Below are 15,940 nucleotides of genomic sequence, written 5' to 3'. Positions count from 1 at the left end.
AATATGCAAAGTGATGTGATGGTGTTGGAGAGCTGGTCCTATAGACAGCACAATCACAAACCTACGAGGAGGTGATATATATATATATTTTTAAATCCAGTCTTTTTTTTTTTTTTAAAGATTTTATTTATTTATTTGAGAGAGAGAGAGAATGAGAGACAGAGAGCATGAGAGGGAGGAGGGTCAGAGGGAGAAGCAGACTCCCTGCCGAGCAGGGAACCCGATGCGGGACTCGATCCCGGGACTCCAGGATCATGACCTGAGCCGAAGGCAGTCGCTTAACCAACTGAGCCACCCAGGCGCCCGAGGAGGTGATATTTTAGCTGAGATGAAACTATTCGAGAAAAATCCGGGGGAGGTGTATTTTCAAGCTGCTCTGTCCAATACGGTAGCCACTAGCCACGTGTGGCTACGGAACACCAGAAATGCAGCTGGTCCAACTTGAGATATGCTGAAAGTGTAAAATACCCACCAGTTTTCAAAGATTTAGTATGAAAAGTAAGGATGTAAAATGTCTTCTTCAGTTTTTAGCACTGATTGCATGTTGAAATGAGAGTTTCGATATATTGTTAAGTAAAGATGAGTATTAGAATTAACTTCACCTGTTTCTTTTTACCTTTTCTAAACGTGGGTACTAGAAAATTTAAGATTGCATGTGTGGCTCACATTATATTTCCATCGCATGGTGTTCTAAGCAGAAGGAACAGCATGTGCAAAGTCCCTGTGGCAAGGAAAGAGCTCCCTGTGTTCAGTTGTTTTCATACTCAGTCTGCACGTTGATATTTATTTGATGATGTTGCTAAACCTAAGACACTGATCTGGGAAGCCCTGTTGAACTTACAGGAAGTGAATACGTGAGTCTCATCCTTTCTCTCCTCAGTGGAGAGGGAGGTCATGAAATTCAGCCCTTCAGCTTGATGTCTCCTTTCCACTTTCCAACCCCATATACTCCCTTAGGTCCAACTCCGCCCATCATTTCTGCTTGCTATGCCCATCTCATCATCTCTGTGTGCTTTTAGCATGAAGAACTTGGAGCAAGGCCAGCTCCATAAGCCTTCTTGTCTGCTGGTTGCATTATGGTGCCAAGGCCGTGGTATTCTGGTCTACAGCAAAGACCTCCATTCCCCGAACTCACGGCTTGCAAAGTGAACTGCAAGGACCACGTTAGTTCACTTACTGAGCTTAAATTTTGTTCTCCTAGGACAGAGGTCCTAACATGGTGTCCTGAGCATAATGCCTGCATGCTTTGATCATCTTGCAGAGTTTTAAAATTCCTCTAGGCTTGGTTGTTGCATCAGGTTAGGCTGGGCTCGGCTACAGTAGCAAACAATCCTCAAACCTTATTGGCTGATAACCACCCAGGCTCCATGTTCTTGGCCATGGCTCTGACCGTGAGGTCTTCACTCCAGGACCCAGGGCGATGGAACAGCTTCCATCTGGAGTGTTGCTGCATGCCGTGGGGGACATAAGAGAGTACAGCGAATCACGTCGTGGCTCTGGAAGCCAATGCTTGGTAGTGACACATGTTACTTCTGCTCACATTTCATTGGCCAGGGCAGTCACACGGCCAAGCTTGACTTCAACAGCAAGAGGCTGCTCACGCCTCCTGCAGGGTGGATTGCTTTATGGGACGGGTCTTGTGCCCACTTCAAATACGTTCAGACGTATCCTATTGCGGCCACTGCTTGGACAGGCACGAGCAGGTTCATCTGCCCGCCCCCACGACGGACCTCTTGCTTCTCTGATGTATTGGCCTGGGATGCTAGCAGCGACCGGTGGGCACTCACACGCAGGCCCCTTGGAAATGCAAGGGAATGAACACCTGGGGGGGGGGGGGGCTTCCCTTGACAAAAGGGGACAGAGAGGGCAGATAGATGTTTTGCCTTCCGTTCTGGAGCAGGCAGTTCTGAAGTGCTTGCCATTGGTGCCTCAGAAGGTCCCAGAAGCATCTAGCTCCTGTAGCAATGGTCAACCCCAGAGCACATCTTTGGGTGGCTCTCCTTCCTCCCCTTTCACACTCTGTTCTTGCCCTCTGGACTCATTTCCCATATAAACCACCTGCATGGATGCTTTTGCCTTAGGACCTGACACCAGGAGAAACTTAGCTGAGACAGAGAATAGAAGAAGGGAAATACCGTCTCTCACCAAGCCCATATTTAAGAAGTTAGGGGATGTACCATAAAATCCCAATCCTAAGATTTTTCTCGAAAAATCGCTTGTGACGGCACCGGACCCAAATTCTGGGAGATCCCAATAGGCTGGACTTGAATGGGGGTAGTAGCTCCCTTGAGATGGGACCCAGGTTCTCTGTTGAGCACATTTGCACTCCAAGTTGGGGGAGTCTTCACGTTTTCATGCTGTCTGTCTGGCTCCAGTAGGCTTTTGGGTTTTTGATCTCTGTTAGAGGGACCATTAGCTGAGCTAGGTAGGTGTCTGTGAGTTCTTGGAAGTCTTTTTTATCATCCAGGGAACTTTCTCAATTATTAATTATTATTGTTATTTTTGCTTTTTCTTTTCTTATTTTGTTTCTCTTTCTCTTTTATTATAACAGGGTCAGTTCTAAGACAAACGTACACTGGCAGTCCCGGGAGGGGAGGGCGCGTGTGCCTTGTCTCCACTGGATTCCCAGGGCTTACCCCGAGCGTGGTGTATAGAAGGTATAGATGTGCCAAGAATGTTTACTGTATGAATGACAAGATGAATGACTGCAGCATCCGGCCTCCAAGGTGACCCCCAGCAATCGACAGCCCCTGTCCTCGTGGAGGGCCCTCCCTGTCTGAGTGTGGGCTAGACTTACGGATTTACTTTTACCGAATAAAATAGGGCCCAAGGGATGAGATGCCTCTTCTGAGATTAGTGTAGGTTATAAAAAGACTGCAGCTTTGGTCTCGGGCACTTTCTGACTCTCTCTCACACAGGAATAGCTCCCACGTCATGTGAGGCCCACATGGCAAGGGACCGAGGCCTGCCAGCACCCTGGGGGTGAGCATGGAAGCAGATTCTCCGGGCCTGGCTGAGTCTTCAGGTGATGATAGTCCCGGCTGATCACTCATTTGCAACCTCACCAGAACCGCTGGGCCACCAGCATCGAGCTAGGCTACACCTGGATTCCTGACTCACAACAACTGCGAAATACTAAACGTTTGTTGTTTGAAGCCGGGAGTTGGCAGACTATAGCCTGTGGGCCAGCCACCTGGTTTTGTAAATAAAGTTTTATTGGAACAGAGAAATGACCATTAGTGTACATATTGTCTGTGGCTGCTTTTCCACTCCATCAGCAGGAGTTGTGGGATAGAGGCAATGGAGACCATATGGCCCACGAGTCTAAGATATTTACTATTTGGCCCTTTAGGAAAAAGTTTGCTGATCCCTGTTTTGAGCTGCTGTATTTTAGAATAATTGTTCCCTAGCCACAGATAACTACTACATAGCCTTACAGATCTAGAACAGTGGGTCTCACCGGGCTTGGATGTCTTGGGGCAGGGCTTCTGACTTCAGTGTAGCTCAATTTAAGAGGTACTAACTGAGCATCTACTGTGTGCCAGGCCCAGGCTCAGTCATATTCCAGAAGAAGGAAGCACTTGGGCATATAATTATGTATGCAACATATTTTTTTTTTTTAAGATTTTATTTATTTATTTGACAGAGAGAGAGATAGCTAGAGCAGGAACACAAGCAGGGGGAGTGGGAGAGCGAGAAGCAGGCTTCCTGCCGAGCAGGGAGCCCAATGTGGGACTCGATCCCGGGACTCCAGGATCATGACCTGAGCCGAAGGCAGACGCTTAACGACTGAGCCACCCAGGCGCCCCATGTATGCAACATATTTTTAAAGCCATCTTTCCCCTGTATTATTAGGTATGGATACACTGTGACCTCTGCCATCATATTCCCATCCGTAAAAGGTAACACACATGGAACACTCACCTGTAGCCAGGTGAGGTTTCAAACCCTTTACAAACCTGACCTCACTTAAACCTCAAAACAACACTATGAGCTCGGGACTGCTGTTTCTCCCATTTTATAGATGAAGAGAAGTGAGGCACAGAGAGGTTAAATAACTTGCCTGAGATATCATAGGTGGTAAGACACACAGTCGTGATTCACACTCAGGCCCCCAGCCCCAGAGTTACTCCCAACTCTTAACCACTGTGATCTGCTCATATATAAAACTCATGCTTTTTTGGCCATGTAAGTTTTCCCCTTTTTCTTTTTTTTTTTTTTAAAGATTTATTTATTTGAGAGAGAGAGAGCAGAGGCATGCGAGTGGGGTAGGGGCAGAGGGCGAGAATCTCAAGCAGACTCCCAGCTGAGTGTGGAGCCCAACTCCTAGGCTCGATCTCATGACCCTGAGGTCGTGACCTGAGCAGAAACCAAGAGTCAGATGCTCAACTGACTGAGCCACCCAGGCGCCCCAGAGTTTCCCATTTCAATAAAAACTTTAACTTCTTAACAAAGAATAATACACATCCACGAAATGCAAGTGTCCTAAGTGTAGAATGTATTGATTTTCACAAAGGGAAAATGCCCATGTAACCAGCATCCACATCTAGAAACAGAAGGTGACAGCCCCTCAGGAGCCCCTGGGTCTCCTAGTCACCCCAACACCTCCAAGGGAGCCCCCTAGCCAGACTCCCAACAGTGGAGATTAGTTTTGCTTAGTTTTATACTTGATGAAAACAGAATCACGCAGGGTGTATTCTCATTTCTGGTATTTTCGGCCCAATATTACATTGTTGCTTGGGGTTGAAGGTGGTTTATTCTCATTACTGAATGGTGTTTCATTTACAGTTTATCTATCTACTTTACTGTTGATGGGAATTGGGGTAGTTTTCATGAATAGCTCTGCTAGGAACATTCTGGTGCATGCCTTTTGATGGACATATAGCCGCATTTTTGCTGGGTGCCTCCATATGAGTGGGATATGGGATGTGCATATGTTTGGCTTCAGTGGATATTGCTAGTTGGCCAAATTATTTTCAGGACACTGTGCAGTGGTGTTGGGGAATGCAGTTGGGGGTTGGGCGTTTCGTAAGCTATTTCCCTTTCTGACCATTGATTGGAAATAAAACATGACATTTGGACCTAGTGGCAGGAGGAGTCACCAAGGCATGCCAGGGGCTTATTTATGGGGTTTTGTTAAACATCCCACCTTTCTTTAATTTCTGCAGGATATCCTCTTCCTGTAAAGTGGGCCGAAAGGGCAAACCGTGCAGGTTTCACGATGTCACTGTTGAGCTGAAAAGCATAGAAGTCGGCTAATAGCCATGGGGCGGATACAGAGGCTGTTCCCAGGGAGGGCGTCAGCCTGGCACTGAGCCCCTGTCGCCTTTTGAACCCATCACGCATGATCCGGCAGGCTCATCTGCTCCTCACCACGTGCTGATTGTGTGCTCCCTGTGTGGCCCGCCGTGAGCTGGGCACCAGGGACTCGGTGGCATACAAAGCTGGCCGGATCCCTGCCCTGTCAAGTTTACGTTCCCCCGGGGAACCCAGATAGAAACACGGACACACAGGAACAACTTTAAACAAGTCATTTCAGAGCCCGATTGGAAAAAAAAAAATGAAAAGAATAAAATGGGAGGTGGGGCGGGTGGGGGGCGCACCTGGGTGGCTCAGTTGGTTAGGTGTCTGCCTTCGGCTCAGGTCATGATCCCAGGGTCCTGGGATTGAGCTCCACATCGGGCTCCCCACTCGGCGGGGAGTCTGCTTCTCCCTCTCCCTCTGTCTGCCGCTTCCCCTGCTTGTGCTCTCTCTGTCTTTCAAATAAATAAATAAAATCTTAAAGAAAAAAGAAAAGAAATATCTGTGGAGTGGGACAGGACTCATGGCTGCACAGCCCTGTGCACTCGCTTTGATGCTCCGCTCTTGCTGTCCTAAAGTTTTAGTAATTTTCCAACGAGGGGCCCACATTTTCAGTTTGCTCTGGGCCCTGCGAATCATGTAGTTGGGCCTGTGGGGTTGTTGAGGTCACGGATGTGTAAAACACCCTGACTGCTAACCCTTGAGGATGTCCTCCATTTCTGCTCCATCCCCTTCACCCTCCTGCTCCACATCTGATGAGTCCAGAATCCAGCCCGAAGCTTCGGTGAGAGCAATCGGGATCCACATGGAGCAGTTGCTTTTGATACGGGCTTTTCGTGGTGTAGAAATTCTGCAGTTCCCTGGAGGCCCCTGGGTGATTAATGATAACGGGGCTTTCTCCATTGTGCAAGACAGTAGGAAGGAAGGAAGAGCCCTTTAGAAAGAGGGTGTCCAAGCGCTGGGCCCTTGGACTTCAAGGTCCCTGGGAAGGAAGTTTAACCCTTGGGCAGAGGGCCTGCCGAGGTAGCTTCGGGGAGCTGGATGGGCTGGTGACCTGGGTCAGGTTGTCGGGCTATGACCCTGGGTCTTCTGTGTTGTGCTTTGATGATCCAGCCACGGCATCGAGTCTGGCTGAGGCCCAGAGAGCCACTGCTAAAGGCTTTGAGACTCGGGCAAAATCCACATCCTAGGCTAGTTCACCAGAATGTTCCCAGCATCCCAGAAAATCCACTGTCCCAGTCACACTGGGAGGGCCCAGGGCAATGGCGGACAGGGCCCCTCCGTGTCTGAGAGGAACCCCACTTCTGTTATCATGAGCTCCTCAATCATTTCAAAGAGTTAAGAAACATCAAAATAAGGTTCCAGAAGATTGTGGTTCATTCCAATATTTGCCACCAACAAGTGAATATGCATTTAACAAACACACACAGAATTTCATGACATGTAATTCTGTTAGACAGGATTTTTATATTCCCATTCATATTTATATTTAGAATTATAATTAGCTAATTGATGAGCAACAAGAGTGTGTGAACAAATACTCCAGCTTTCTCATCCCTTCGTGGGCTGATTCTGAGGCAGGTTTGATTTGGTTCCTCTGAGGGCCCCATGGGATTGAGTCCCAGTGGGAACCTGTCCTTTGACTCATTCCTTAGTTCCTCCTTCCCTGCCTCAGTGAGCTTCCTGGGATCACTCGCCTAATAGAATCCCTGTCCCCAAATCCTTTGCTCAGCATCTGCTTTTGGGAACTCACCGCCTTCGGCAGCTTGGATCTACCGCATCCTTGGGAACCCACCCCGCCCATCCTCCAGATTCTCAATTTGCAATTCTAAATAAAAGTTTAAAGGATTGACAGCAACTTCCCCTATGGCCTCGGGCCAATTCCTACCTGTCAGGGTCTAGATTTTCACCCATGAAGTGAAATAATGTTAAGGTAACAACACCCACATCTCCCCTTTTTTTCTCTTCCACTGTTTCAGTATAGTTGTAAGCGCCAAAGTCTGTAATACCTAGAGGAATAAAGATAAGGGATGTGTACGAAGGTGGGGTGGCTGATCCCTGCTCTGGTGGATATACACAGTCAACACTGCCCAAGACCCCTTCCCAATTCTGATAGCAGCATCCCTGCTTTCTTGAAAAATAACATCTCTCTGAACCTCAGGCCTTTTCTGGGGGCTGGCTCAGATCCTGCCCTGGCCTTGCCAGTAAGTATATTTATTGCCACAAGACACAGTGATGGGTTGAAGATGGAGCACAAGACTCAAGTTAGGTCCGTGATACTCAATTCTGTTGCTGTTGCTTTTTACCTGGCAACTGTTGAGAAAAAGATTCTGTTTCTTTTAGGGGAAGCTGAACTGGTAGGATATCGGCAGAGGGGCGAGGATGGTTGTTTTGCCTCCACAAAGGGAAGATTCAATTAGATAATGAAAGGAACACAGAAAGGCAGAACTGAGACATACAGGAGGGATTGGGGAAGGAGAGGGACAGAATGAGCCAGATGACATTTATTATCCACAGCTGGAAGTCCTGGATCCAGCCATGCCTGAAGTCCACACAGCTGCCTTATTTGCCTAAGTCAGTTGGAGTTGGGTTTTTGTTTCTTATAACCAAGAGGCCCCCAAAATATCTCTACTAAATGTGAGATGGTCAATAATCTTTGATGTTTTTTTCAGTTCTACCTTTCCAAACAGATCATAAGTTTCCCAAAGGCAGGAATCAGGCTAGATGTTCTGTGGTCAGTAGTTTTTGAGATCTGCATTGTCCAGCTGCTGAGTGGGAGGTTGAATACAGGGACCAAAGGACAGGAGAGTTGGAGGAAGAAGAAAACACATGTAGAGAAGGCAGGTTGACTGCTTGTTCACTCCCACATTACTCTGTGTCATCGGTGCTAGAGGCTGAGGCTATGCAATGGGTAATTCAGATACCATTTTCACCCTCATGGAGCTCACAGTTGAGTGGAGAAAACAGGTGTTAAGCAAGTCATCACAGTGATAACATATTATAGGTATAGATGTGGGTCGTGTGTGTGTGTGTATACACACATACCTCCTGTCCCTTTAAGGTTCTTGTGAATGAGCTTGTGGGTATAAATTGCTGGGGGAAGGTAAGGATTACCCCAGGGGCAAGGGGTGGAGCTGTTCCTGGGAGAAGTATGAAAAGCATGTTACTGGGGGCTATCTGGCAGTATTCAGAACAGCATGGACAAGGCCCTCCAGCCATCAGATTGCTTCTGTGGAAGGATGTGTTCCTGGCGCCTTCAAAGTCATTTGCTCATGATGCGACATGGTAAGAATATCACCACAGTGGGTTGCTCAGACAGTAACCTGTCTCCATGTTTCCAGTGTCTTCTCCCTATGGTTGCTTTCTGCCTCCCAAGGGAGCTCAGGTGGGTAGAAGGTGAATGTGCTGGACTATCAGGCTTTGAGTTTCTTTCATGTTGGCACAAGACCCAGGAGAAGAGGTGCTCTGTGGGGTAAGGATGAGGGAGGGCATCTCATACCTCTCTGATGACTGGCCACTCCAAGTGGGTGTTTGTTCCCATGGGCAGAGGGCACACGTCTAATTGTTGTCTGGATAAATAGTCCTCCCAGACCAGCTGCACCTGCTGCATCTGGGCCAGAGAAGGCACATGGACCCCAGTGGCCAGAGCCCTGGAGGGACAGCAAGAGGATGCGGGGAGTGGAGAGATTCAGAGCAAGGGTTTTGGAGTCAGACAGACCTGGATCCTCGCTCTGTCCCTTACTCCCTGGGCGACATGTGAGAAGTCACTTAGCCTCTCTGTGCCTCAGTTTCCTCATCTGTAAAATGGGTTTTCCCACTCACATGGTAGTTAATGATGGGATTAATCCCTGGGCAGAGGGATTGAGTGATGTTAATTTTCTTTGATCTTTCTCGTTTTCCATTTTTTTTCATACAATGAATATGTAAATCTTTTGAATGAAGAGAAAGCCAGTAAGTGTTTAGAAAATGAAAAGGTTGTTTCTGAAAGACTGGAGAACACTGGAGAGAGGAAAGAGGGGAATGGAGAGAGTGGAATTTAGAGGCAACCAGCAGCCATTCTGGGGGGACTGGGTCCAAGGGTTGGTGAGAAACACCAGTCTTCTTTGGGAGCAACTTGGGAGCCCAAAGATCTCGAGTGAGCCATGGAAGCAGGGCTGGGATGAGAAGTTCCATTTGGGAGCACTGTGAATGTGGGAGAAGGGGCTGATGCTCCACTAGCCATTAGGATTGGAGCAGGACAGCAGGAGGAGAGTGGGAATATGGGGAGTGAGATCATAAAGAGCGGGAGAGGGCCCAGCCACAAGGAAGGGGGGAGAGGCCAGGACAGGCACCCACACCAAAGGAGGGCTTGGACTCACCTGGATAGTCCCTTCTTCGGTAAAGGAGAAATAGAAACTGTATTAATCTTGAACCCCCAAGAATCTCTAACCAGCCCCATTTCCTGATTTGAGCCTTTGCCTCTGATCGGCTTGGTCTGTGAAGAGAAAGTTCTGAGTGGAGGGACACCTCTGTCTCAGTTTTGCCCTAAACCCAGTGCCTGGCACCTACCGAGTGTCCAAAAAATATTATTATTCACCTGATTTAGCCCAAATATAAGCTGGGGCCCTACGTGGCCCAGTCTTACTTCACTGTTGTATTTAGAGGAACAGAGTCCGAAATAAAAAAAAAAAAAATACATAATTTTAAAAGGATCCTAATCTGTACTTATGACTCTTAAAATACGTCCATGTGGATTCACTTTGTAATCTAGAGCGACACTTCCTAAAATTCCCTTTGCTCTTGTCCTCACGCATCCTGCAGCTGCCTCGAAAGTGCTCATTCTCCAAAGGCTGGCCCCAAATCTGTTCCTCATCTCCAGCCTACATGGCATTTCCTCTTCCTCCTTTCCACATGTCACACTTTATTGCCTCTTGCCAGATGTCCCTGGAATTTCTACTCTGGCCAAAGAACATGCCGGAAGTGTGGGAGAACACATGAGCTCTTGGCTCCAAGTTCTTCCTCATTCTTCATAGGGGGATTCATGCAGACATCAGTGATTGACTGAACAGACAAGGGGAGACCTGGTTAACACAAGGATCTGGGTTTCCATCCTGGATCCTCTTCTTGTTCCCCGTGTGACTTTGTACAAGTTATGAAACCATTGAGACGTTCAGTTTCTTTGTGAGCAAAACTGGGAAATAATATACTTACCCCAGAGAGTGTTTAGGATTGAATGAGGTAATTCATTTAGATGCTATCCCAGTGCCCAACACGGAGTTTGCACAAATGAGTGTTGGCTAAATCGTCACCATCCTGAGATTTTTTTCATCAACATGAAAAAAAAAATGTTGCCCCTCTTCTGCCCCAGGAGAGAGGACTAAGTTTCCATTAAAACTTCCTCCTTCCCCTCCTTCTTCTTCCTCTTCTTCCTCTTCCTCCTCCTTCCTCTCATTATCATTATCGTTATCGAGCTCGGGAACCAGACTGTCTGATTCAGAGCTTGGCTCTACCACTTACTTGAATCCAGGGAAACTGCTTAACTTTTGTGCACCTACTTGCTTGATGAAAAAGGGTTAATAATGAAAGCTACCTTATGGAATTGCTAGGAGAATTACAGCTAATACCATATACAGATGGTCCGTGAACAAGTGAGTGGAGAAACAAAATGTGATATATGTGCATGATGGAATATTATTCAGCCTTAAAAAGGAAAGACACCTGCTACAACGTGGATGAACCTTGAGGACATTGTGCTGAGTGAAAGGAGCCCGTCACAGAGAGACAACAAGTGTGTGATTCCACTTACAGGAGGTCAAATTCATGGGGACAGAAAGTAGAAGAGAGGTTTCTGGAGTGGGGGGAGGGGGCGTAGGGACTCAGTGTTTAATGGGGATAGAGTTTTGGGGCACCTGGGTGGCTCAGTCGGTTAAGCTTCTGACTCTTGTTTTCGGCTCAGGTCACGATCTCAGCGTCGTGAGTTCAAGCCCTGCATCAGGCTCTGAGCTGGGCATGGAGCCTGTTTAAGATTCTCTCTCCCTCTTCCCCTCCCCTGCTTTACTGTCTCTCCCGTGCTCTCTCTCTGTCTCAAAAAAAAAAAAAAAATGAGGACAGAGTTTCATTTTTCTAAGATGAAGAGAGTTCTTGGGACGGATGGTGGTGATGGTTGCAGAACAATGCAAATCTATTCAATGCTGCTGAGCTGTACAGTTAAATAGTTATGATGGTAATTTTTACAATGTGTGTATTTTACCACAACAAAAAAAATTGAAAAAAAAAAGTTGTCCCCCCCCACCTCTGCCCCAGGAAAGAGGTGACAGGACTCCGTTTCCCTTGAGTCCCTTTGTTGGTCACCTAGGGACTGTGGGTTCGCCAGCAGTGACTCCATTTCTCGCTTATGCCCTGACCTTGTGGTATGGTGACATTGTTGGTGGCTGAGAGCAGTGAGCCACGGACCTCCTACAGGGAGGGGGTCTGCATGGCCATCATGTGTCCTCGCCTCCCCCTCTAGAAGGGCCAGCAATGTGAGGCAGCCTGCCAGGCGCCCAGTCAGCCAGGGGGTCTTTAGAATGGGTTAATTTCAAAATCTGGGGGGGGGGGGGAGTCTTATTTTATTATTGTCTGTGTGCTTTGGGGAGAAGGAGAAATCTTGGTTTGTGTGAAGGTGCGTTGCCGGAGAGACCTGTCTTGTCTTTTGTTACAAGGCTCCCGCTAGGATCCTGGCCACAGTCTCATTAGGGTCCTGATGGTGAGTGGACCCTTTGTGTCAAATGGGACACACTCTGCAGTGACTTGTGGATAGATTTTTTTTCTCTCTCTCTCTCTTTTTTTCTTTTTCCAGTTGATTTGCTAATGTCTGCTGGGATTCTTTTCGGTAAGGTTTCGAGATCTTCTCCTGGGTCAGGAGGTGAGGGGACGATGTACTGGCAGAAATTGCTTCCTCTAGAATCGCCTTGATTGGAATTTTGAAAAAATGAAGGCAATTTGGAACTTAGAAAGAGAGGTAAGCTGTGGGCTCACCAGCAAATCGAGGTTTTCTTTTGTTCCTTCCCTCTCTTTCTCTTTTGGCTTAATTTTTCTCCCTGTCTTTCCGGTGCTCCCTGTCTCATTTCTCTCTGCCAAGCAATTTTCTATCTTCTACTTAAAAACCCCGTTTCAACCTCTGGCCCTTTGGGAACTCTGATTATTTCTGATTAAAACCTTGTCTTAGCCTGGACTCCCCCAGGAGCGGATCCTAAGGCAAAGGCTGCTGCGCAGATAGTTTATTTGGGAGAATCCCAGGGAGCAGAAGCCCAGGAGGGAGCAGGGGTGCCGGAGGTGGGGGAACAGGTCAAACAGGAGCGTGGGAGACATGCTGCAGGGATGCATTATGAAATGAGTATCAGTGCCATCCACCAGGGCAACAAAAGGAGAAGCTTATCCCCATCATTTTCCACCCCTGTTGGTCAAGGATGGCCTCTGGTGTTGGGATGCACCTGCCTGGTGAATGCTCAGTGGGTCCCCCCGGGTCTGAGAAGCCCCACGGTGTCAGAGAAGCCTCGGGACAGGAAGCAAGAAGAATATGGCAGAGTCTTGACCTTGCAAGGGGCTTGGAACTGCAAGAAGCTGGCGAAGCCCGTATGGCACTGATGTCCACAGACCTGGCTGGAGTAAGAGGGAGGCCGAGGAAGGCCCCACACAGACCTACAGATGCCCCAAGCACAGAGGAACTCACAAGAATGTCATTGAACGTGCGACTAGTACTCAGAGCATACGGGAATTCAACAAGGGCCGGAGTTGAAACACCAGCTCCTATGATTTCTGCCTCAGCAGCTGTTGAACGTCTTAGTTCTGTTCTCCAATTCTGGGTGCTGCCACTCTGCCCGTGCCCTAAGCACAAGCTCAGCCTCCCTGTTGGGTACGACCAGTGGGCCAGACCACAGCCAAGACCCAGCTGCTATTGCCAGCATGCTCCTCACAGGTGGACAGTGAGGATTCGATTAGACCCTGACTGTAGGGTGCCGGGCACGGAATCATGGCTGGTTGAGCATTGGCTTTTTCACTTATACTATTACTGTCCTTATTTTGGAGTCCTGGTTATTATTGAGAATTGAGGAAAAGAGTAAAAAAACCCCACAAAAACACACGAAACCAAAAACCTTTCTTATTTGGGAGGCGAGGAGTTCCTAGGCTAATTGAAATGTCTACATATTAGTAACATGATTATTATTGTACATTTAATATATATATTTAGTTGGACTCCCTGCATGTTTCCTGGGTCCCTTGCATGGGCTTGGCGCCGTGCAGGGTGCAGTGGAATGGGGGAGAACATGCTGTGGGAGTAGAGGCTGTTGGTATCCACCTGTGTCCCCACTGTCTACCCCAGAGGTCACCTGCAGCCTCCGCGGACGGTTCTGTGGACAATGGCTTCCTACCTCGAGCATCTGCCTCTCTTCTCAGAAGGCTCTTTCCGGCAGACAGAAGGAACTGCGCAGACCGTGGGTGGAGCAGGCTGAGGGCTGTTCACACCATCAGGAGCAGTGGCAACCAGTGAGGGGGGGAGGTGGGGGAGAAACAGCCCAGCTTCCTCACCCTTTGGTGGGACGACTCCGGGATGTGCTGTGCGTACTCCCTCAGAAGGTTCTGGGGGTGATGGAGCCCCCCAGTTGTTCACAGCAACCACCCAGCCATTGTCCATCTTTCTTGAGCTTTCCTCCCTGTCTTACTTCTCACTCTACTATGCTTCCTGGGGTCATAGGATCTACCCAGGATACTTCAAGCATAGTTCGTATATTCCACTCTGATTAGAGAAGTAATTCTTGCTTATGGTCAACAAGTTTGACACAATTTAGTATATATATTGATATATTCCCAGAGTAGTCCCTCTAGATCTACCCCATTCCTTTCAGTAGGGGCTCCATGTTATCAGGAGGAGAACATATGATACTTTATATATCTGTGACCTTATTGTTGAACTACTGAGTTGTAACCTAGCATTTTGCTACAGAAGCAATGTGCAGTAAGTCTGTTTACAAATAGTCTTTGCACCCTGGTGTTGGCATTCTTATGGTGCTGGGAATGCCTGAGGGGCTCAGTTGGTTGTCTGCCTTCGGCTCAGGTCATGATCCTGGGATCCTGGGATCGAGCCCCGCCTGGGGGTCCCTGCGTGGCGGGGAGCCTGCTTCTCCCTCTGCCCCTCCCCCTGCTCATGCTTTTTCTCTCTCTCTCAAATGAATAAATAAAAATCTTCAAAAGAAATGGAATTGCTAGCTAAAGGAGAACTGACATTTAAAATACAAATAGATATTGTCGAATTTTGCCTCCAAGAACATTGTACTGACTTATGCTCATGAGGTTAGGGCTGTCAGGAGCCAGAAAGAGGAGCAAACTGGGGGGACCCCAAATATCTACTTGCCACCCTTTCCTTACGATAAAGTTCATAGACTCCAGCCCTCCCAAAGCTCCATTAGAAGCTCACCCTTTTTTCTTTTTCAGGGGGACCCCGGAGAGTGAGGAATGGAAGCTTGTAATGTCCGCAAGGCCCGGGGGTGCTAGAAATACTTTTGTATTTCTGGTCTGTGTTTTTGGCTAGCCAGGAGGGAGATAGTCAGACGTGAATCCCAGGCCTGCCACAGCCACAGTGTATAACTTTGGGAAAGTCACCTCTCTGGACTGGTTTTTTCATCCGAGAAATGAGGGCCAGGATACTTGCTTTCTGCAGTTGTGATCTTAGTTAGGTTAATTAGGTTAATACTTAACCTCACTGCTGTAAGAGGAAGTTCCTCAATCTCAGTGCCTTCATGCAAAACAAGTTTCTTTCCCACTCAAGTGATGTCCTAAATGGGTGTTTCTGATGGGTGAGGGGCTCTTCTTCAAGTGGTGGGTCAAGCTTCTTCCATCTTTGGTTCTCTGGCACTCTGCTCCTAGGTTCCCATCCTCATGCATATCAAGTGAGTGAGGAGAAATGAGCATGGAGGATGGCCCTTGGGAGGGTTTGTAGGCCAGGCCTGGAAGAGGTGCACATCCGTCCCGTCTACATTCCGTCAGCCAAATGGTGTGGCAGCCATGAAAATGCACCTCTCAGGGCTCCTACTATGGGGAGCATAAGTGACTGGGAGCCCCAACTGCTGTCCTGGGTTTACCATCACCTTCACGTGGAGAGAGACCATGCTTCTCCTGGGCCGCTCCCAGCTGATGACTAAGCATGGTGGAGGTCTTCAGCCAGGCCTTCTCTGGCAAGACCGGGGCCTCTTCCAACGGGCAACTCTAGCTTGAAGACGTCCCGTTGGCCTGGCAGAAACTTCCTGGGAAGCATGACATGGTCTGAGACTTTTTCTACTCCATCCTCCTTTCTCCCCACTTTATTCCCACAGAGGTCCGACCCTCATGTGGCCCGAAGTCTCTCCCAGCTTTTTCCTGCTCCCCCTTCCCCACCAACAAAACCCTTCCGTGTCTAATCCCATCTTTGGTGTTTACTTCTCAGCCAACCTGAACTAAAGCACACGACTACCCACAATGGCAGGGGAGTCTGGGAAATGTAGTCCAGCTGTGTGTCCAGCGTGTCTGGTGAACAGGGAGCCAGTCCCCGGCACAGGCATTATGAGGATTAAGATGCCAGGCCAAGTACATTGCTTTGAGCCTGGCACACAGTGAAGCACTAAGTGGCCGTTCTTGTCACTAGAGC

Source organism: Mirounga angustirostris, unplaced genomic scaffold, assembly GCF_029215605.1.
Source record: "Mirounga angustirostris isolate CCGP_5_RB_7025 unplaced genomic scaffold, mMirAng1.0.hap1 SCAF_16, whole genome shotgun sequence".
NCBI classification, from domain to species: domain Eukaryota; kingdom Metazoa; phylum Chordata; class Mammalia; order Carnivora; family Phocidae; genus Mirounga; species Mirounga angustirostris.
This window is presented reverse-complemented; position numbering follows the sequence as displayed.